Source organism: Hyla sarda, chromosome 1, assembly GCF_029499605.1.
Source record: "Hyla sarda isolate aHylSar1 chromosome 1, aHylSar1.hap1, whole genome shotgun sequence".
Classification (NCBI taxonomy): domain Eukaryota; kingdom Metazoa; phylum Chordata; class Amphibia; order Anura; family Hylidae; genus Hyla; species Hyla sarda.
The window spans coordinates 553,655,524-553,680,481 of NC_079189.1; positions in this window are offsets into that span (position 1 = coordinate 553,655,524).

A 24,958-nucleotide genomic window follows, 5' to 3' on the forward strand; every position below is an offset into this window, starting at 1 on the left:
CTTAAGGACCAGAGCGTTTTTGCACATCTGACCACTGTCACTTTAAACATTAATAACTCTGGAACGCTTTTAGTTATCATTCTGATTCCGAGAATGTTTTTTCTTGACATATTTTACTTTAACATGGTGGTAAATTTTTGTGGTAACTTGCATCCTTTCATGGTGAAAAATCCTAAAATTTGATGAAAAATTTGAAAATTTTGCATTTTTCTAACTTTGAAGCTCTCTGCTTGTAAGGAAAATGTATATTACAAATAAAAAAAATTTTTTATTCACATATACAATATGTCTACTTTATGTTTGCATCATAAAAGTGACGAGTTTTTACTTTTGGAAGATACCAGAGGGCTTCAAAGTTCAGCAGCAATTTTCCAATTTTTCACAAAATTTTCAAACTCACTATTTTTCAGGGACCAGCTCAGGTTTGAAGTGGATTTGAAGGGTCTTCATATTAGAAATACCCCACAAAAGACCCCATTATAAAAACTGCACCCCCCAAAGTATTCAAAATGACATTCAGTCATCATTTTAACCCTTTAGGTGTTTCACAGGAATAGCAGCAAAGTGAAGGAGAAAATTCACAATCTTCATTTTTTACACTTGCATGTTCTTGTAGACCCAATTTTTTTATTTTTACAAGGGGTAAAAGGAGAAAATGTATACTTATATTTGTAGCCCAATTTCTCTCGAGTAAGCACATACCTCATATGTCTATGTAAAGTGTTCGGCGGGCGCAGTAGAGGGCTCCGAAGGGAAAGAGCGATAAGGGGTTTTTGGAGAGTACGTTTTTCTGAAATGGTTTTTGGGGGGCATGTTGCATTTAGGAAGCCCCTATGGCGCCAGAACAGCAAAAAACTCTCACATGGCATACCATTTTGGAAACTAGACCCCTTGAGGAACATAACAAGGAATAAAGTGAGCCTTAATACCCCACAGGTGTTTCACGACTTTTGCATATGTAATTTTTTTTTATTTTTTTCACTAAAATGTGTGTTTCCCCCCAAATTTCACATTTTTCCAAGGGTTAATAGCAGGAAATACCCCCCAAAATTTGTAACCCCTTCTCTTCTGAGTATGGAAGTACCCCATAAGTTGACCTGAAATGCACTATGGGCGAACTACAATGCTCAGAAGAGAAGGAGTCATATTTGGCTTTTTGAGAGCAAATTTTGCTCGGGGGGGCATGTCACATTTAGGAAGCCCCTATGGTGCCAGAACAGCAAAAAAAAAACACATGGCATACCATCTTGGAAAGTAGACCCCTTGAAGAACGTAACAAGGGGTACAGTGAGCCTTATTACCCCACAGGTGTTTCACGACTTTTGCATATGTAAAAAAAAAAAAAAATTCCACTAAAATGTGTGTTTCCCCCCAAATTTCACATTTTTGCAAGGGTTAATAGCAGAAAGTACCTCCCAAAATTTGTAACCCCTTCTCTTCTGAGTATGGAGGTACCCCATAAGTTGACCTGAAGTGCACTATGGGCGAACTACAATGCTCAGAAGAGAAGGAGTCATATTTGGCTTTTGAGAGCAAATTTTGCTCGGGGAGCATGTCGCATTTAGGAAGCCCCTAAGGTGCCAGAGCAGCAAAAAAAAAACACATGGCATACCATCTTGGAAAGTAGACCCCTTGAGGAACGTAACAAGGGGTACAGTGAGCATTTGCCCCCCCCCCCCCACTGGTGTCTGACAGATCTTTGGAACAGTGGGCTGTACAAGTTTTCATTTTCACGGACCACTGTTCCAAAGATCCGTCAGACACCTGTGGGGGGTAAATTCTCACTGCACCCCTCATTACATTCCGTGAGGGGTGTCGTTTCCGAAATGGGGTCACATGTGTTTTTTTTTTTTTGCGTTTGTCAAAACCGCTGTAACAATCAGCCACCCCTGTGCAAATCACCTCAAATGTACGTGGTGCGCTCTCCCTTCTGGGCCTTGTTGTGCGCCCCCAGAGCACTTTGCGCTCACATATGGGGTATCTCCGTAGTCGGGAGAAATTGCGTTACAAATTTTGGGGGGCTTTCTTCCCTTTTATCTCTTGTGAAAATGTAAAGTATAGGGCAACACCAGCATGTTAGTGTAAAAAATTAAATTTTTTTACACTAACATTCTGGTGTAGACCCCAACATTTCCTTTTCATGAAGGGTTAAAGAAGAAAAAGCCCCCCAAACCTTGTAACGCAATTTCTCCCGAGTACGGCGATACCCCATATGTGACCCTAAACTGTTGCCTTGAAATACGACAGGGCTCCAAAGTGAGAGCGCCATGTGCATTTGAGGCCTAAATTAGGGATTTGCATAGGGGGAGTTGCTGGGAGTTGTTGTTTTTCAACAGCTGGAGGCTCTGGTTTGGAAACAGTGGTGTACCGGACGTTCTTATTGGGGGAGGGGGGCTGTGTAGGGGTATGTGTATATGTAGTGTTTTTAACTTTTTATTTTATTTTGTGTTTGTGTAGTGTAGTGCTTTGAGTCACATGGGCAGGGGATTACAGTGAGTTTCCCAGCGCAAAATTTGCTGCATCTCAAGATGCGAGAAATCCACTGTAAAAGCCTCGCCCATGTGAATGTACCCATGCACCAGCTGTTGCAAAACCACAACTCCCAGCATGCATGGTCTGTTAGTGCATGCTGGGAGTTATAGTTTTGCAACAGCTGGAGGCACACAGGTTAGGAAACACTGAGTTAGAAACAGACAATGTTTCCCAACCAGTGTGTCTCCAGTTGTTGCAAAACTACAACTCCCAGCATGCCTAGACAGCTGAAGGGCATGCTGGGAGTTGTAGTTCGGCAACATCTGAAGGGCCAGATGTTGCTGAACTAAAACTCCCAGCATGCCTGGACAGTCAGTGCATACTGGGAGTTATAGTTTTGCAACAGCTGGAAGAGCACAGATTGGAGACCATTATACAATGGTCTCCAAACTGGGGCCCTCCAGATGTTGCAAAACTACAACTCCCAGCATGCCCAGAAAGCCAAAGGCTGTCTAGGCATGCTGGGAGTTGTAGTTTTCAGACTCCTAGAAGCAGCAGTGAAGATCTTCACTGCTGCCTCTGAGGACCACATACTTACCCGTCGCTGCTCGTCCACGTGGCCGGTCCTGCCACTGCTCCTCGGTCCCGCCGCTGCTCCAGGTAAGGCCGCCGGTCCCCGCGTGTTCCCCCTCCTATGCCGCAGGTCCCCGCGAGCCCCCGCAGCCATCGTCCCCCGTTCTGCCCGACTTCCAGGGGCGGGCAGTGCGGGGGATCTGAACTTTCACCCCAGATCACTGTGATTGGTCCACCGGGACCAATCACAGTGATCGCTGACCAGGACCATCAATGGATGGTCCTGGGGGTGAAGCAGAAGTTGTCCCCTGCTGGAAACAGCGGGACTTCTGCCAGTTAACCCGTGCGATGCTGCGCATCGCCGGGTTAACTGAATGTCATTTATAAACGCCGGGATGCGCGAACGCACTGCACAACCCGGCGTTTATATATGCCATTCTGCGGGAAGGGGTTAAAAGAAAAAGAAAATTAAAAAAAAATGGATTATAAAAAATACATCATTTTTACATTTAAATGGCCCCTTTCAAAATTTTTATTATTGTCGGCTAAACTTTTAGGTCCCTTCCCACCCACATAAATTGATCCCTGTTTAAAAATTAGGCTAAAATAAGAGAAAAAAGGGGGAGACTTGCAAATGTGCCTTGTGTGATACCGTAGGGAAAAGATGGACAGGAGAACAAACAAGGCATATATGGGCCTGCAGAGCCCGTAGGTAATGGGTGCTCACCTGAGGCAGGTGGAATACTCGCATGTAAACACACGGTGGGGATAGAGACTGGAGACAACTGCTTGGCCCAGGGTGCCGGAGAGGCCTGATCAAGCAGGTGAGTGGAGTGGTGAACTGCGCTGGATCAATTTATTAAGCAAAGTACTTCACTTTGCTTAATAAATTGATCCAGCGTGGTTCAACACTCCACTCTCCTGCTTTATCATTTCCACCTACATTCTGGACTTCCTCTCCACTGGACTTCAGCAGCGCCTTCCTCAAAAGGGTTGTTTTTTCGCTACCTCCTTCATACTGTTTAAAAATTAACATTAACATTTAATTTTTATTATTATTTTTTTTTTTTTTTTGTCTTTCAATTTTCAGGAGTGGACAGGGACCAGAATGAGGAGTGCATTTCATAATATTTTTTTTTGGTTTTCATTCTAATTCATAATTTTTTTTTATTTTCACTTTACTTTTTTATCCCCATAATGATGATGTGTAAGATTTAGCTGCTGCTGCTGCCTTGCCTTGGAGAGAAGGCATTGTATCTGTACCCTCTTATCCTGGCACATCTGACTCAAGAGTCCTTTTTGTACAACTTTTGGTAGACACTAACCTCACCATACTAGGGGTACTTCACAGACCTGCTGTTTTGGAGACGTTTTGACCCACTCACCTAACAATTACAATCTGGTCCTTTTTTTTCTGCCCTTTAGACATCTACATACAGTTTTGACTGCTCACTTAAACGCTATTCACTATTCACTATTTTTCCTGCTTGTTCTCTCTCCCTCTCATACATATATATTTATTTTTTATTTGGGAAAAACAATCACAAGAGAAATATGACAGACTTTAAATAAAAATGGACAAAAATAAATAGGCATGCAACAGCAAAAGTTTTTTTTCTTATTTTTTAATGTAGGTGTTTTGATCATTTCTGTCAAGATTTCAAAGTATTTCTAAAGCAACGTGTAGCTTAAAACATAATTTTTCTTTTGAGTTCTTTCAGTGCCATAAAAGGATCTACTCATTTGAAAATTAGCTCAGCGGGAGGGAAAATACTTGATGCTCAAGGAGCCATTTCTTTTGAAAAATGTGCAAGACTCTCATTGATACACACAGACGTATTTAAAGATCATTCCATAATTGCCGTGCATACCAGCTGGAAATATGCAGTGGTCACAAGATACCAGGGGTAATGTGCAGCACAAAACCTGTTCTCAGTTTCTCAAACAGTTATAGAAATTCTGTACCTACTATTTAGATGTTCACTTGAAATAAATCATGCCATAGCCTGAAAAAAAAATCTAAACAAAAGTAACAAAAAATATAAAAAAGAACAATGTAGAAAAAATAAATATTGAATCAAAAAATTTAATTGAAAAGCACAAAATAATTGTATTTTTTATAAACATAATTTTACATTTAATACTTTATGTATTTAGCTACTTAACTATAAGTCATATGCTGAGTTCACACGGTGCGGTACCGCAACTAATTACTGCATGTGTTTTTGCCGCAAGTGGCTAAAATTGTGGTAAAATTGTCATTAGCATAATGGTGGTAAAACGCACCTTTTTTTTAACTATGATTTTGGCAGATAAGTAATTCTATGGACTTTTTGTATACTTATTAAGCTTTGTAAAATTGTTTAATATAAGTAAAATTTATTTAAATATTCATAGAATTAATAATATATTGGCTTGCATCTCTTGTATCTCTCAGATTACTAATGAATTTCTAGATGGTCCATTGCCTATTGTCAATTAATTTACTGTAATATGAATCTAGGTTGTAGTTTTCTCAATAATACAGAAAAGTTATTTTTGATTTTTACAAGAAGACTTTACTCAAGTTTTTCGTTTTTAAATCCAATGCCAACACTGGAATTAAAGGGGTATTCTGGCCAAAGACATCTTATTCCCTATACAAAGGATAGAGGATAAGATGTCTGACAGCCGTTGGGACCCCCCGCGATCTCCATGCACATTCTTTGCAGGGCTGCTGCTCCAGTCTCGGAAACCTCTTCGGTGGTTCCAGGACTGGAGACGTGACATGACGTCAGGCCCCCGACTCTTCTCCATGACTCTTCTCTTCAGAATATGCTATATATATATATATATATATATATATATATATATATATATATATATTTCAGACTCCCTTATTTTCCAACACACATCCTACCACTATACAATCTCTCCATTTATAAACACATAAACACTCAAACAGTAATAATGCCTCCCTTGGTGCCCTGAACAATAAGAGTGAGTTGATTTGTAGGTCCTTTAATAGATAGATAGGTTCCCTATTAAAGGGGTTATCCACCATAAGGGGATTTTAGTAGTACGTACCTGCCAGACCTGAGTATTTCCTAATGAATTTTGAGGGATCACAGTGGGGGGTATTCACTGTCTGGCAACAGACTCTGTTTCGCTCGTTATACGAGCTTCCTCTGGCCTGATCTCTTAGGAATTGTATGCTGCTTCTTATACAAAGTGGGTATCAGGGTCCAATTACTTGGATCCCCCCTTCTGCCATGATGTAGGAATTCCAGGCGTTGGCTTTAATCCAGCATTATAACGCCTGTCATTTTCCTATGTCTAAAGAACCCAGCATTTACAATAAAAGTGGGACGGGGTAAAGGAAAGAGTGCATATTAAAAACAAGGAGCATAATAAACTTTATCATTTAATCTGAAATGGACCTGTTGCCGCAGTACGTATGATCCATTCTGTTTCTCGTTGCAATAGTAAACGGTCTAGGTTAATACCTGGTCTTGACTTAACTCTTTCCACTGCTGAAAACTTCAACATTTCTGGTTTTCCTCCGTGGAATTCCACTACATGGGATATCAACCGGGGTGCCCCTTTCATTGTGCGTAGCGAATAAATGTGTTCTCGTATTCTAGCACATAACTGGCGTATGGTTTTCCCAATGTAGTGGAATCCACAAGGACAGTATTATAACATACACCACAAATTTAGTTCTACAGGTTATTAGATCTGTTACTGTATGTGTGACATCCCCCATTCGCAGTGTTTTCAATTCTGCATTATATTTACAAAAATTACATGTTCTTCACGCATAATTTCCTTTCGGTGCTAGCTGATCAAGCCACATAGTTTCTTTTTTGGTCTCAGTTGTGATTCTACTTTGTTGCAATACAGTACCTAGAGACTTATTTTTCCTATACGATATCAGGGGTTTTCTGTGCGCTATTTCTTTTTGGTCTGAATCTCCTTCTATCAAGTACCAATTACGTCTGACTGCCTGTTCTATGATGTGATTGATAGGTGAATTTTGAAAGGTAAATGTGAACCGTTTATCACCAACTTTTGCTTTTCTATTTTTTTTATTTTGTAATAGACTTTCTCTTTGTAGTTTATCTGCTAGAATACGAGAACACATGTATTCGCTACGCACAATGAAAGGGGCACCCCGGTTGATATCCCATGTAGCGGAATTCCACGGAGGAAAACCAGAAGTGTTGAAGTTTTCAGGAGTGGAGAGAGTTAAGTCAAGACCAGGTATTAACCTAGACCGTTTACTATTGCAACGAGAAACAGAATGGATCATACGTACTGCGGCAACAGGTCCATTAGGATTAAATAATAAAGTTGATTATGCTCCTTGTTTTTAATATGTACTCTTTCCTTTACCCCGTCCCACTTTTAATGTAAATGCTGGGTTCTTAAGACATAGGAAAATTATAGGCGTTATAATGCTGGATTAAAGCCAACGCCTGGAATTCCTACGTCATGACAGAAGGGAGGATCCAGGTAATTGACAATTATTAACACTTTCTTTTTTTTTTGCAATGTTATAGCCCCATCTGAAGGGTTAATACTGTGCATCACAGCGATCAGTGATGTCCGGTAATAGCCACGGGTCCCGGCCGTTGATGGCCGCTGGGACCGACCTGATATGACCCCGCGTTATATGGCGGGAGCCGGCGCAGGACGTAAATACACATCATGCATCGTTAAGGAGTTAAAATACCTTGTGGGGGCATTAGCTTCATGGGGTGACACTACATAATGAGGCACTACCTACATTTGGTAGCTATTTACTGGGGGCACCTACCAGTGGGGCACTACCCATCTTGAGGTAATTAACTACCTGGGGGACACTATCTACATGGGGGCAAACATACCTGGGGACACTACATACTGCTGGCAATACCTACATGGGGGAATTACCTACCTAAGGGCACTACCTACATTGGGGAACATTATCTACCTTGGGGCACTACTTACTAGGAGAGACTACCTACTAGGGGTATTACCTACATTGGGGCACTATCTACTGGGGGCACTACCTACCTGGGGGACACTACCTACCTTGGGACATTACCTACCTGGGGGCACTATCTACTACCTACCTACCGTGGGCACTGTCTACTAGGGGCATTACCTACTATCTATCTACTGAGGACATTACCTTGTACCTACTGGTGGCATTACCTACTTCCTACTGACTGGGGAATTACCTACTACTTACTGGGGCCTTGAAATGTATAACATTTCTTATGACAGCCCTGCTATGTTAATGATGCATATAAAAATGTAAAAATGATGGCCTACTGTAATTGTTAGCAATGAGGCTTCCTAAAGTTGTTCCATGTTAGTTAATGCGGATAATAAAGGATTCACTGCTACAAGATCTTGAGATAGATGTCTGTTTATGATAACCATAATAATCAATTGAAAGTGGAAATTTGTTCTTAAACACAGTCAAGGCATTTGACACAGCAACCTGGCAATTTTTATAAGGGAGCTTAAAACTAATATGATTTGGGAATAAGTTCATTAAAGGGGTACTCCGCCCCTAGACATCTTATCCCCTATCCAAAGGATAGGGGATAAGATGTCAGCTCTCCGGGGTCCTGCTGCTGGGGACCCCGGGGATTGCTGCTGCAGCACCACGCTGTCATTACTGCGCAGAGCGAGATCGCTCTGCACGTAATGACGGGCAATACAGGGGCCGGAGCATCGTTACGTCACGGCTCCGCCCCTCGTGATGTCACGGCCCGCCCCCGTCAATACAAGTCTATGGGAGGGGGCGTGGCGGTCGTCACGCACCCTGCCATAGACTTTCATTAAGGGGACGGGCCGTGATGTCATGAGGGTCAGAGCCATGACGTCACGCTGCTCCGGCCCCTGTATCGCCCGTCATTACGCACAGAGCGAACTCGCTCTGTGCAGTAATGATGGCGGGGTGCCGCAGCGATGATCCCCGGGGTCCCCAGCAGCGGGACCGCGGCGATCTAACATCTTATCCCCTATCCTTTGGATAGGGGATAAGATGCCAGGGGCGGAGTACCCCTTTAAGGAGGTTGAATGATTACACAGTCATAACAAAGATTCATTTGCATTGATACATTTAAATACTATTTTAAGAACAGTATATAGCTGGTTTAAATTAACCCTTGGTCTTGAAACACTGCTTAAATGGTTACAACCAATATCCTCAGGATGGTCAAAAACAAGATCGGTGGATATCTGGCCTCCGGGGTGATAAATTTTGATGTTGATCATCACTGTTTTATCATGTCCTTCATGCTGCTGTATATGTGCTATAGACATATAGGAAAAGAGAAGGATCCTCACTTTTATGAGCATGCAGCGTATATGAACCATCGTAGGGACTAGTCTCCATCCACTAGTTTAGGAACAACTGAAAATTTGTGAAAAAAGTGATATAAAGGTCACAAGTAGTGCTACTCCTCTTGTACACATAACTCCTCCTGAAAAGTTTGTTAAAAGGTTAACGATAGTGACCATTAAAATGTTACATTCAATGTTGTAAGATCTAAGAAAAAAGAGAAAAGGGAGAATGCTTTTGTGCAGGAAAATTAAGTGTGGCCACTATACCCAAAAGGAGGATCGTACTCACCTTATAATGTTGCGCTGGAAGAACATCATCCAATTAAACCACCATGCAGACATAAGTGCCATACACTGTCACACTACTGCCACTTATGTACCCTAATAGATAATCAGATTCTCCGGTAAAGCTAATTTCACTTAGACATGCTGCAATGCACAGTGTAATAAGGGATTTTGACCATGGCATTGCTCCTTTTTGACAACCACATCATTAATATTGCAAACTCTGCCTTTATATTTTTTTTTATAGCAGCATAAAAAACAATGCATTTGTGGGACAAAACACCCCGTTTGTCAGGTTTGTGCTATCTAAGGAAAAACTTGACTAACATTGTCAATGTTAGAGTTGACAATGACAGTTGACAGTTCTCTTAATAATGATAAAATTACTATCCTCAATGTTAAATACTATGGTAAATAAAGCAGTTTCATATCTAAAAAAAATCTTTAAATTAATTCAGAGGTTATTCTGGACAGCTCAGATAGACCACCACTGGAGAGAACCATTTGATCCGCCAACAAGCACAAGTAGCTCTCACAGATAAATTCCATCAAGTTTCCATCATCCAGAACGAGGTGGAACCTTCATTTTATACCTCTGTCTCTTTCTAGACCATAGACAGGTGTTTTTTAAAGAAAATTTGGTGTCACGGTGCTCATTATGTGTCTTGTCATTGACAGCCAAACAGCATTACCTTTTGCAGTTTGCATAAATGATAAACTTGGACTGCTACGAACTGAAACTGTATCACCTTAGGCTTGAAGGGGTACTCCGCCCCTAGACATCTTACCCCTGTCCAAAGGATTGGGGATAAGATGATTAATCGCAGGGGTCCCACTGCTGGGGACCCCCGCAATCTCGTCTGTGGCACCCCAGACATCCGGTGCACGGAGTGAACTTAGCTCTGTGCCGGATGACTGGCAATGCGGGGCGGAGGCTGGTGACATCATGGCCATGCCCCATTTGTAACATCATGGTCACGCCCCCTCAATGGCAAGTCTATGTAAGGGGGCGTGATGGACGTCACGCCCCCTCCCATAGACTTGCATTGAGGGGCGTGGCCATGAAATCACGAGTCTCTGGCGCTGCACCTAACATTCTAAACAAATGCCGGGTGCAGCAGGGAGATTGCGGGGGTCCCCATCGGCAGGACCCCCACAATCAGACATCTTATCCCCTATCTTTTGGATAGGTGATAAGATGTCTTGGGGTGGAATACCCCTTTAAATCTCATAATATTTGTTTCAGGTTAAATTAGTAAATTTGGATTTGTAAGTTCCCTGATAATACTGCAAATGTATAAACAAAGTATACACAGGAGCAGGGACTCCTATCAAAAGCAGGAGTCCCTTTTCCTGTGCAGTGCACTATGCGACTGGGACTATAGCAGAGTTCCCAGCCTAGTGAATATAGTGAGTATAAACAGTGATGCACACAGCATTGCCGCTTACCTGCCGGGCTCCTCAGTGTACAGGAGCAGGGACGAAACAAATCAGAAAAAATTACAAAAAGTTTGGATACTAATTAATTGTAATGAAATTTTGACAAAACCGGTCAAAACAATTGGCTCATCTCTTATACTTCGTGGGCATTGGCTCAACGTCCAGGCTGCTCTCCAAAGTAAACTTGCAGAGAATGTGTATATATATATATATATATATATATATATATATATATATATGTGTGTGTGTGTGTATACATGTATATATATGTGTGTGTGTGTGTGTGTGTGTGTGTGTGAAACAGTAGCCATTCACGTGATGAGGACAGAGTTTAATTTTCACTGTATTCATTTACCTGTACATGTAAAAGTTCTATAATTATGCTAAAGAACTAATTGCCAGAAAATAAACAAAACATAAGGCCTCAACATTGAAGGAATGCTTATTGTATACAAATAAAATAAAAATGTAAATAGGTGTGTTTCTTATCTAAAATTTCCTTGTTTAGGAAAAAAGGGAAGAAGCAGAATTTCCTCTCTCTCTCTAGTATATATTTTATATTGTAAGAGTCTTTTAATACCAAGTACTTTATACGGGAGTTGAACTGTATTATTTTCATACGTAGCTTTGCCATTTTCTTCTGTTACAATTACATCTTATTTGATATGGCAGTTCCTTCCAACTGAAAATTTTCTATTATTAAAGACAATGCATGACTGAAAAATAGGTCAGTGCCCATTTCACTTCTCCTTGGAAGGTCACACCAAGATGTACGATTACAGAAACTAAATGGGTGTAATCATGCTGCCAGTAAATATGAAGGTATGTATTGTACAAGACTCTTCACAACAGCCCGACTTCTTTCCTTCAATCCACGTCTTTATTGTGTATATATATATATATATATATATATATATATATATATATATATATTTGGCCAGTCACTAGGTACTTTAATGTTATATAAGCATGTAGTTCCTTTTACACAGTACAATATGGTTTTCATTAACCTAGATGAAAATGTATACAAATAATGAGTGCTGGAAGTATTGTAATTGATACGAGTGCTTAGTGAAATCTAGAAAGGATATAACTTAAAGGCAAAGAAATCTGGCAATAAATAAAGGTATAGAAAACCGTCAACTTAATAACATTCAAAAAGCATAGAATGCATTTTGTTTAAAACATGGATTTAATCTCCATCAAAGGAAAATATTATTTTTTCATGAAATGTCTTCTGCATTCTGATCCAGTAGATGAAAAGACAATACTTGACCTCAATATTGTGAATCTGATAGGGAATATGCACATACTGTAACATGGAATACTTTGAACTACATTAAAATGATGCACTGTATAATTGTACAAGATCACGAGAAGCTTTAAAAAGAGAACAAATTCACATAGCTCTACTACCATAACAAAACAAATCAATAGAGTATACAGTGGTCCCTCAACATATGATGGTAATTCGTTCCAAACGACCCATCGTTTGTCGAATCCATCGTATGTTGAGGGATTCGTGCAATGTAAAGTATAGGAAGTTATACTCACCTGTCCCCGCCGCTCCGGACCACATCATCACCGCTCCCGATGCTGTCCCAGGGGCTACCGATGCTGTCCCGCTGCTCCGGCGTCTTCTTCGGGATCCTCCGGCTTCTTTCGCATCTTCTCTGTTGTCCGGGCCTCGCTTTCTGGTGACGTTATTACGTTGCTACGCCGGCACGGCGTGCGCAGCGACGTAATAACGATGCCTGAAAGCGAGTCATGGACCCTGGAGAAGATGCAGAAGATGCTGGAGGATCGCGAAATGGACCCGGAGCAGCGGGGATAGGTAAGTGAACCTGTCCGGGATGCTTAAACTGCTATCCGACAGCAGCTTAAGCATTTTGCTCTGTCGGACAGCAGTTAATGCGATGGCCCCAACATATAAAAGCATTGTATGTCGATGCTGACATCAACATGCGATGGTCTCTGAGAGGCCATCGTATGTCAATTTGATCATATGTCGGGGCCATCGCATGTCGGGGGGTTACTATACAGTATATGGATTATTGTGTACAATTTTGACACCAGTGCACATGAAAGGTGTGCTGGAACAGGTTCAAAAGCTGCAACCAAAGTAATAAATGGGACTACGATAAGGAAGTTTATCAGAATTATTTATTGAGATAAAAAAAAACTGAAGCTGAGGGGTGACCTATTCTAAAAAGGTATTGAAGATCAAGACAGAGAACTCTTCAATCATCTATTTATACGCAAGGCTGTAACTATAAGAAGGGGACATTCTCTATGACTAGAGAAAAAAAGGATTCTATGCCAACACACAAGAGGATTCTTTATTGTAAGAGTAGTGACATTAAGGAGTATAGGAGAAGCCTGGATGACTTTCTTGAATGGTATCATGTGACAAGTTATAGTTACTCAGTATGAAGGAGAAAAAAGGAACAAAAAATGATCAACCAAATCCCGTTATTCTGGCGTTATTTTGGTATTTTGCTACAAGCACAAGATCGAAGAATGCCTTGAATCAAGTTAGCAGTCTTTCATGGGAAGCTGCCGGTATCAATTCTTTATCTGGAATGGTAGTAGCAATGAAGAAATAGGTGGTCTTCTTGTAGTAGAAGAAAGATGGATACAGGATTGGTGCTCACCCAATGGAAAAGATTGTAACAACAACCAAATCTGGACAAGAACATAATAAAGCAAATAACTTTTATTACCAAAATATTTGTGTACAACACGTTTCAAGGGGAAGGCAGCCCTCTTGGTCAGATCTTCTAATGAAACACACACATGCTACATTTTTATATAAGGAACAAACCTACAAAACTGACTGTCCCAGGGTCAAATGACATCACTAATGCACATATTGAGTTTCAGCATAGAATTAATTTTGTTTGTAATTTAATAAATAAAGTTGACATTGCAAAAATAAAAATGAAAAGTAAACCGTAATGATCAATAAAATACAAAAATGGATGAGTACAAGCACAATAATAGATAGAATAAATGTGCAATGTAGTATGTGTGTTTATACATATATTTTGTCAATAAAAGCCATTTGCTTTATTCATTTCTTGTCTGAATTGAGTTATTGTTACAATCATTTCCATCTGGTGAGCTCTGATCCTTCATTCATCTTTCTTCTGCTACAAGAACACCACATATTTCTATAAAGGTATAGGCCCAGATTTGTCAAAGTTTGTAGAGCTTATTTTCCTAAATATTTGGCGCAACTTTGGCACAACTCCGCTTATTTGCGACTTTTTCTTTGTTTACATCCCACCGCTCATCTTGACATCTTGCTCACGTAGACGTTTTTTCCCTTTTCACTTTTCAGTGCATCCTGATTTATCAACTGCGACTGTCGCAGATCTAGGCGCATCTGATTAAAAAGCTCCAGTAATCTACACCAGCTTCAACCTTGCTTATGTTTCTGCTTTTTTGACTACCTGATCAGTGATCACACTGATTAACATCCCCACCTTGTCTCCCACCCGCCCACGCCGCACAACTCCCATCTGTCTGCTACCTGTTGCAAGACTACAACTCCCAGCATGCCCTTACAGTGAGGGCATGCTGGGAGTTGTAGTCTTGTAGCAGGTAGCGGGCGGGAAATGTTCTGCGTGGGCAGGTAGGAGACAAGGGGGATGTAAATTAGTGCCCCCGTCATTAAGTGAAGGTAGCAGGGATAGAATCAGATGGAGCCCGGGCGGCTGCAGATTGATACCAGCCCGGGCTCCTTTTAACCTACCTCGGCACCGCAACGTTTTTGGAGTCACTAATGTAATTTCACATTCCCCACTGGGTCCCGTGATTGGCCCGGGACCGAGCAGCCAATCACGGGACCCGGCGGGAAATTTGATCTTACAGTAGGGACTAAAACTCTGCGGCTCCATTATATGTTAAAAGGAGCCCAGGCTGGCATCACTCTGCAGCCGCCCGGGACTCCTGCAACCAGGCAGGGAGATGTGCAGGCGCTGTCCTTGCCATCCTTCAGAGCTGCGGTACACACTGAAAGATGGCAGGGACGGCTCCTGGCTGCGGGAGTCCCGGGCGGCTGCAGTGTTATGTCAGCCCGGGCTCCCTTTGCAAAGGCACCGCAGAGTTTACTGTCATTTCAAGTTTCTCGCTGGGTCCCGTGTCACAGGACCCGGCGGGAAATATGAAATTACAGTGATTTTCTGATCACCGCCGGCCAGGGAGCAGAGCTCGGAGTTGTAGTCAGGCAGTGGGTGGGGGGAGGTGACAAGCTTGTTACTCGCCCACACATCTCCCGCACCACATTACTACAACTCCCAGCATGTCCTTAACCTGTTCAGGACCCAGGGCGTACGGGAACGTCCTGACACCCTGGTACCTGTATGCCAGTGAGAATTTCAGTCCCCGCCCTGCCGTGCTGCTATATTTTGAAGCCCTCTGATGTCTTCCAAAAGTGAAAACATGTCAACTGTATGATGCAATCATAAAGAAGACATATTGTATATGTGAATCAATATATAATTTATTTGGAATATTCATTTTCCTTACAAGCAGAGAGCTTCAAAGTTAAAAAAAAAAAAAAAAGCAACATTTTAAATTTTTTCATCACATTTTGGAATTTTTCACCAAGAAATGATGCAAGTATCCACAAAATGTTACCACTACCATAAAGTAGAATATGTCACGAAAAAAAAAATCTCGGAATCGGAATGAAAGATAAAAGCATCCCAGAGTGGTCAGATGTGCAAAAAATGGCCGGGTACTACAGTGAAAATTGGCTGGGTCCTTAAGGGGTTAATGTTAGGGCATGCTGGGAGTTGTAGTCATGCAGCACAGGAGATGTGCAGGCGGGTGACAATAAATGTATTAACCTATTTTTCTTTTTTTTCACATTTCAGATCTGTGCATCCTGTCGATTACTTCGGATTTGGTGGACTGTATCGATGATAAGCATTTTTTTTTCTTGCTGTTTAATATTAATAAAATGGTTAATGCGGGCTTGTGGGGGAATGTTTTTTTCTATAATTTTTTTTAAACGTGTTTTTATTTTAATTTACTTGACAGCCTTAGTAATGGAAGCTGTCTTTGAGACGGAGTCCATTGCTAAGCCAGGGCTTAGCGTTAGCCCCAATTACAGCTAGTGCTAACCCACAATTATTACCCCGGAACCCACCGCCACAGGGGTGCTGGAAAAGCCAGTACCAACAGGCCCGGAGCATCAAAAATGCCACTCCTGGGCCTAGGCGGTAACAGGCTGGTGTTGTTTAGGCTGGGGAGGGCCAGTAACAATTGTCCTCGCCCACTTTGGCAACATCAGGCTGTTGCTGCTTGGTTGGTATCTGGATGAAAATAAAAATAGGGGGGACCCAATGCAATTTTATTTTTTAAATATTTAATTATTTATGGAAAAAAAAGAAGCATAAGATTCCCCCTATTTTTATTCTCAGCCAAATACCAATCAAGCAGCAACAGCCTGACATTACCAGGGTGGGCGAGCACTATGGTTACTGGCCCTCCTCAGCCTAAATAATGCCAGCCTGTTGCCACCTAGGCCCAGGTACTGGCTCTTCCCGGCACCCCTGTGGCGTTGGGTACTGGGGTAATAATTGGGGGTTAGCACTAGCTGATTTTGTGACAGACACTAAGTCCAGCTTAGTAATGGACTCCCTCTATAAGACGGCTTTAACTACTTTCACCCCTTAAGGACACAGGGTTTTTCCATTTTTGCATTTACATTATTTCCTCATCACCTTCTAAAAATCACAACGCTTTTAATTTTGCACATAAAATTCCATATGATGGCTTATTTTTGCACCACCAATTCTACTTTGCAGTGACATTAGTCATTTTACCAAAAAATGCACAGCAAAATGGAAAAAAATCAATTGTGTGACAAAATTGAAGAAAAAACACAATTTTGTAACTTTTGGGGGCTTCCGTCACTATGCAGTGCATTTTTTGGAAAAAATGACACCTTATCTTTATTCTGTATGTCCATACGGTTAAAATGATACCCTACTTATATAGGTTTAATTTTGTCGTACTTCTGAAAAAAATCATAACTACATGCAGGGAAATGTATGAGTTAAAGATTCTCCTCTTCTGACCCCTATAAAGTTTTTTATTTTTCCACATACTGGCCGGTATGAGGGCTCATTTTTTGCGCCGTAATCTGAAGTTTTCATCGGTACCATTTGTATTGATTGGGCTTTTTGATAGCTTTTTATTAATTTTTTCATGATATAAAAAGTGACCAAAAATACGCTATTTTGTACTTTGGAATTTTTTTGCGCGTACGCACATTGACCGTGCGGTTTAATTAACTATGTATTTTTATAATTCGGACATTTCCACATGCTGGTATACCACATATGTTTATTTTTATTTACACAGTTTTTTTTTTTTTTTATGGCAAAAGGGGGGTGATTCAAACTTTTATTAGGGAAGGGGTTAAATGACCTTTATTAACTTTTTTTCACTTTTTTTTTTGCAGTGTTCTAGCTCCTATAGGGAGCTATAACACTGCACACTGATTTTTTACACTGATCCCTGCAAAGCCATAGCTTTGCATGGATCAGTGTTATAGGCGGTCGATTGCTCAAGCTTGTATCTCAGGCTTGGAGCAATCAAACGCCGATCGGACACGACGGAGCAAGGTAAGGGGACCTTCGATCGCGTGCTAGCTGATCGGGACATAGCGATTTTATCACGATAGTCCCGATCAGCCCGACTGAGCTGCCGGGAAGCTTTCACTTTCGTTTTAGATGTGACCCAGTTTTAAATACCAGGACCGGGCGTAGGGCGTACAGCTACGCCCTACGTCCTTAAGAGGTTAACTACACGTTTAAAAAAAAAATCCAAAAAACCACTCCCTCGTTAACCATTTTATCAACATTAAACAAAAACAAAAAAAAAACACTGGTCACCGTAGTCATCAGAATCTAAAGTAATCAACAGGATACACAGATCTGAAATGTGAAGTAAAAAAAAAAAAAAAAATTAGTTAGTACATTTAGGGGAAAAAAAGTGGTAGAAAAATGTAATAAACACAAGCAAAACTAAAGCAAAAAAAATGCCTACAGAACTTGCTTACCAAAGCAACAATAATCAATCTCCCCCATAGTTACTAGGAGGGGAATTTATCAGCTATTTAGACAGCTTTTTTGTCTAAATTTGTTGCAGGAAAAGTCTCAGGCTGGTCCCGTGTGTCTTTTCTTGCAACATTTCATTTAGACTGTTTAGTTTTTCTGACCATGAAGTGATCTGATTTAGATCAGTGGTCACTAATTCATCATGTGCGACTTTTCTGCAAAAATTTGCAAAAAAGTTGCACAGACCAGATATGGAAGAAATCACAGGGCAATTCCACCCTGTACTATATCACTCTATGCAACAATTGTATTAAGGTCCGTGTGACTTTTAATACAAATGTCGCACAACCCTCTGCCACATTTAACCAGAGCAGTTCAGAGGCATTCATCAAAGTCCGTGCGTCAATTGATACATTTTGTCACATGACCGCCACTTTCCCCGCAACTTTTTTCATCCAAACTGAACTAAAAGCAAGTTCAGTTTTGATAAATGCCCCTCTAGATTTCTAAAGAAGGGAAGTTGGTCCAAGGATTTATTCTTGTTTCTAAATTTAGGCTGCATTTCTACCTGGCAGTTTTTTTTTAATACCGCCACTGCAGTTTTTGAGCCAAAGCCAGAAGAAATGGGAAATATAAAGGAAGGTTTTATACTTCTCCATCCTTATGGACCTACAGTACTTATTGCTTTGGCTCAAAGACTGCAGTGGCAGTACTCCCCAAAAAATGCCAAGTGTAAACACAGCATAAGTTGTGTTGGGAAACAATATTTACGATTCTAGCGTCCACGGAAACAGTGTGCCTGTTTATTGTTTTTGCAGATTCCGTTAGGAAATGCCTTGACGTTTATAAAGACTCCACATTTCCAAGTAATCCTAGTGCTGCTGAAATGTGCAGAATGTCTGCTTGTGTTTTCCGGGCGGACATTCCACATATTTTCAGTCATGTGAACAAAGGTGTGCCTACATTTGTTGCAGGTTTCTTGGCACTATTTACTCCAATAATCTGGTGCATTTCCAATAGTAAATATGCTCCATTACAATATACCCAACTATGTTGGCTTAGGTAAGGGTTAAAATAACAAAGTAAGAGGGAATTATGCTTTTTAGGGGTAGTTCCCTTTTAGTAGAACATGATGTGAGAACTTACGATAAATGTAAATAAAGCCCTCCATGTTGATCTTATTTGTATGCAGCAATTGCCAGCGTGTTGCCAATGGATGGTGATAAAGTGCATTTTTCTGCTTGGGCGGGTAGCCCTTTCATTTTTACAAGTGACAAAATAAAATTCTGCTGAAGAGTGAACATGCTGCTTTCACTGTGTCATCCCAGCCCCATAGGTCATTTTATTATAAAAATGTAAAAATCCAGTCAATTTTATTTAATCAGCTGAAAAGGAAAAGTGCTTCCAGGTCATTAATCAAATGCTCCTTCTCTATGGGGCATGTCTCTTCAAAAACCGCCATGTGAATCATTAATAAAGCTGAAAAGATTCTGCCAGCGGGTCTCAGAAACCTAGATGGTATCAATATAAGCGAAACAACAGTAATTTAAGGTCAGCAAAACAGCTTCATAGACCAGATGTAGGTTTTCTGCACTGAGCAATCTCATTAATAAAAGACAAAAATAACTATAGCCAGGGTGTTTGCATCCCAATGTTATACTAGGAGAAAATTTGCTTATTAACTTATGTAAACTTCCAATAATGATCATGGTTATAATTATTTTTCCGTGAGGCTGTGATCACAGCTCCTCCAAGGTTATAAGATAAATCAAAATGGATCCTGGTATAAAGAAAGAATAAAAAAATAAATAAAAAAAAAAAACATAAAAATGTCATGCATGGCAAAAATGCTTTTTATTTGCTTATTCATTTTTTTCATTGATTTTTGGGCAGCAGTTTTAGGTTTTGCTGGTGTGATGGTTCCATTGCTGGGTTTTTGGTTTGTCTGTTTTAGGTTTTCACAGTCTATTTAAAGGGGTATTCCGGTCTTAGACATCTTATCCCAGGGGTCCCACCACTAGGACACCCGCTATATTGGTGCAGCCCTCGGCATTCTGTGCTGGGCTCTGCTCCCGAGACCAGGATGTAACATCATGGCCATGTCCCCTTATGATGTCATGCCACACCCCCTATATTCATGTCTATGGAAGGGGGCGTGACATCCATCACGCACCCTCCCACAGACATGAATGGAGGGGTCATAGCATGGTGTGACATGGTGTGATGTCAAGAGCGGGTGTGGCCATGGCTGTCATAGTGCCTGATATGTTAATTCTGCAGTCTAGCAGCCCATCAGCCTTATACTGACAAAAGCATCGCACCAATGTGTAAAACCCAGTGGGACACACAGTAATAAATAGGGAGAGCTGAGGTTTGGAACTCTGCTCATATTTTCTGGCTGTGCTTCCCCAGAACTAACAGAATGCACCATCTTGGACTCAGTTGTCCTAGCAGCGCAGTAGTTTCTAGGTTGGCCAAAGCAATGTGTAATAGATGCCCACAAGTCAATACTGTACTGACAGTACTGACCTTCTGAAGGTCTTAGCTACTATGAGTCTTCTGCTATTACATTCTGCTATTTTTGTAGCCTAAAAATAAGAGTTTTTACGTCACATAGTGGCAAAACTAAACAAATCTGTTCAGGTTTTCCCAGGTTTCAGTGCGGCCCAAGACATTACATTACTAGTCAGGTGTTCAGAGGGAGCCTTTTCTTTGCTTCAATGGGTGAAGTGACCACTGGATGGAGGCAGATTATTGTTACGCCTAGCGCTCCGGGTCCCCGCTCCTCCCCGGAGCGCTCACGGCGTCTCTCTCCCTGCAGCGCCCCGGTCAGTCCCGCTGACCGGGAGCGCTGCACTGTCATGGCCGTCGGGGATGCGATTCGCACAGCGGGACGCGCCCGCTCGCGAATCGCATCCCAGGTCACTTACCCGTCCCGGTCCCCTGCTGTCATGTGCTGGCGCGCGCGGCTCCGCTCTCTAGGGCGCGCGCGCGTGCCAGCTCTCTGAGACTTAAAGGGCCAGTGCACCAATGATTGGTGCCTGGTCCAATTAGCTTAATTGGCTTCCACCTGCTCCCAGACTATATCTGCTCACTGCCCCTGCACTCCCTTGCCGGATCTTGTTGCCATTGTGCCAGTGAAAGCGTTTAGTGTGTCCAAAGCCTGTGTTACCTGAACTTCTGCTATCCATCTTGACTACGAACCTTGCCGCCTGCCCCGACCTTCTGCTACGTCTGACCTTGCCTCTGCCTAGTCCTTCTGTCCCACGCCTTCTCAGCAGTCAGCGAGGTTGAGCCGTTGCTAGTGGATACGACCTGGTTGCTACTGCCGCAGCAAGACCATCCCGCTTTGCGGCGGGCTCTGGTGAACACCAGTAGCCTCTTAGAACCGGTCCACTAGCACGGTCCACGCCAATCCCTCGCTGACACAGAGGATCCACTACCTGGAAGCCGAATCGTGACAGTAGATCCGGCCATGGATCCCGCTGAGGTGCCGCTGCCAAGTCTCGCTGACCTTCCCACGGTGGTCGCTCAGCAATCGCAGCAGATTGCCCAACAAGAACTTATCCATTTGGCCACCCGCATTGACATGCGCTTTTCTGAGAGACATCAAGAGCTCCGCCAGGAAAAAGACTTAGATCTCTGGGCACCTCTCCCACAGTCTCCGTTGCAACCTACGCCTGGGCCTCCCGCCGAGGAGGCCATGCAAGTGGATCGGTCTCGCCTGACCCAGGAAGAGAGGAATCGCCGTAGGGAAGAAAATCTTTGTCTGTACTGTGCCAGTACCGAGCATTTCCTGGTGGATTGCCCTATTCGTCCTCCACGTCTGGGAAACGCACGCACCCAGCTCACGTGGGTGTGGCGTCTCTTGGTTCTAAGTCTGCTTCTCCACGTCTCACGGTGCCCATGCGGATTTCTCCTTCAGCCAACTCCTCCCTCTCAGCCGTAGCCTGCTTGGACTCTGGTGCCTCTGGGAATTTTATTCTGGATTCTCTGGTGAATAAATTCCGCATCCCGGTGACCCGTCTCGTCAAGTCGCTCTACATTTCCGCGGTCAACGGAGTCAGATTGGATTGCACCGTGCGTTACCGCACAGAACCCCTCCTGATGTGTATTGGACCCCATCGCGAAGTGATTGAGCTCTTCGTCCTCCCCAACTGTACCTCTGAGGTCCTCCTCGGTCTGCCATGGCTCCGGCTTCATTCTCCCACCCTTGATTGGACCACCGGGGAGATCAAGAACTGGGACTCTGCCTGCCATAGGAAGTGCCTCTCCCCCCCTCCCAGTCCCGTCAGGCAAGCCTCAGTGCCTCCTCATGGCCCCCGTCCTGGTGACACACTGCCCCGTGCCAGGCTTCGCCCTCTGCCCTCCCTCCCCATTCCCACTCCTGCTGTACTGCCTGCCGTTGAGGAAACCCTCCATTCTTTCCCGGTGTCCTCATCCCAGGGGAGGCAGTTACCGGACAAAGAAAAGGGGAGACCTAAGGGGGGGGGTACTGTTACGCCTAGCGCTCCGGGTCCCCGCTCCTCCCCGGAGCGCTCACGGCGTCTCTCTCCCTGCAGCGCCCCGGTCAGTCCCGCTGACCGGGAGCGCTGCACTGTCATGGCCGTCGGGGATGCGATTCGCACAGCGGGACGCGCCCGCTCGCGAATCGCATCCCAGGTCACTTACCCGTCCCGGTCCCCTGCTGTCATGTGCTGGCGCTCGCGGCTCCGCTCTCTAGGGCGCGCGCGCGTGCCAGCTCTCTGAGACTTAAAGGGCCAGTGCACCAATGATTGGTGCCTGGTCCAATTAGCTTAATTGGCTTCCACCTGCTCCCAGACTATATCTGCTCACTGCCCCTGCACTCCCTTGCCGGATCTTGTTGCCATTGTGCCAGTGAAAGCGTTTAGTGTGTCCAAAGCCTGTGTTACCTGAACTTCTGCTATCCATCTTGACTACGAACCTTGCCGCCTGCCCCGACCTTCTGCTACGTCTGACCTTGCCTCTGCCTAGTCCTTCTGTCCCACGCCTTCTCAGCAGTCAGCGAGGTTGAGCCGTTGCTAGTGGATACGACCTGGTTGCTACTGCCGCAGCAAGACCATCCCGCTTTGCGGCGAGCTCTGGTGAACACCAGTAGCCTCTTAGAACCGGTCCACTAGCACGGTCCACGCCAATCCCTCGCTGACACAGAGGATCCACTACCTGGAAGCCGAATCGTGACAATTATTCTGCAAGGAATCTGTAAAACTGGATTTATATTAGACTAATGCTTGCCCTATAGGTACTGTATAAAGTATAGCAAAATCATTAGCCTGTCCTGATATTGTCCTGATATATGTCTTAGTGTGTCTCTTGGTGTAGACAATTGATGTACTTTTTCCTGTTTTCCCCAGTGCTATATCATCCTGTAGTGTGAAAAGAGATTGTCAATCGGAATTTCTCTTGGCTTGAACCGTATCCTATATTAGGAATGTGATTTGGAGCTACAGTTCATAACATTTACATATGATATAGAAGAAAATAAGTTAAGGACATCACACTTTAAAGGGGTGCAAGGGCTTTCAACTGGTGCAAGAAAGTTAAACAGATTTGTAAATTACTTCTATTTAAAAATCTTGAAAGAATCCTTGATGTACTTATCAGCTGCTGAATACTACAGAGGAAGTTATTTTCTTTTTGAATTTCTATTCTGTCTGACCACAGTGCTCTCTGCTGACACCTCTGTCAATGTTAGGAACTGTCCAGAGCAGGAGAAGATCACCATACCAAACCTCTTCTGCTCTGGACAGTTCCTGAGACAGACAGAGGTGTCAGCAGAGAGCACTGTGGTCAGATAGAAAATAAATTAAAAAAGAATAGAACTTCCTCTGGAACATACAGCAGCTGATACATACTGGAAGGATTAAGATTCTTAAATAGAGTTAATTTGCCAATCTGTTTAACTTTCTGGCACCAGTTGAATAAAAAAAAATGTTTTCCAGTGGAGTACCCCTTTAAAAACACAGTACTGCTTTATTATAGCATTTCTGAGGAGGTGCTTAATGCAAGAGACAGGAGCTGATTTACTATGAGTGTTTTATTTTTTATTTTATTTATTTAACCCCTAAGGACCAAGCCCATTTCCACCTCCACTGGAAAATATATATATATATTTTTTTTTCATCAACTGGTGCAAAAAAGTTAAACAGATTTGTAAATGACTTCTATTAAAAAATCTTAATCCTTCCAGTACTTGTCAACTGGATGATCCACAGGAAGTTTTTTCTTTTTGAATTATCTTTCTACCTGACCACAGGTCTGTCCATTTTAAGAATTGTCCAGAGTCCAAACAAGTCCCCATAGAAAACCTCTCCTGCTCTGGACAGTTCCTGACATGGATAGAGGTGTTACTTGCATCATTTCTTGGTGAAAAATTCCCAAATTTCATGAAAAATTTGAAAATTGGCATTTTTATAACTTTGAAACTCTCTGCTTGTATGGAAAATAGACATACCAAATAAATTACATTTTGATTAATTAACATAAACAATATGTCTACTTTATGTTGGCATCATAAAGTTGACATGTTTTTTACTTTTTCCCTCACCCCCCTTCCCCCCCTTTTTTCCTTTTCTTCCCTTCTTCCCTTCCCTTTCTCCTCCTTCTTCCCTTCCCCCTTTCCCCCCCCTTCCGCCCACCTACACCCCAATTATATGGGGGTCTATATTTATGTTATTACGGATGTCCGATGGGTGTGGTCATGTGCTAGTTGGTATCTTTTATGTATGGGACATGGATATTTATAGGCATACTGCCTTTTCTATAAATTT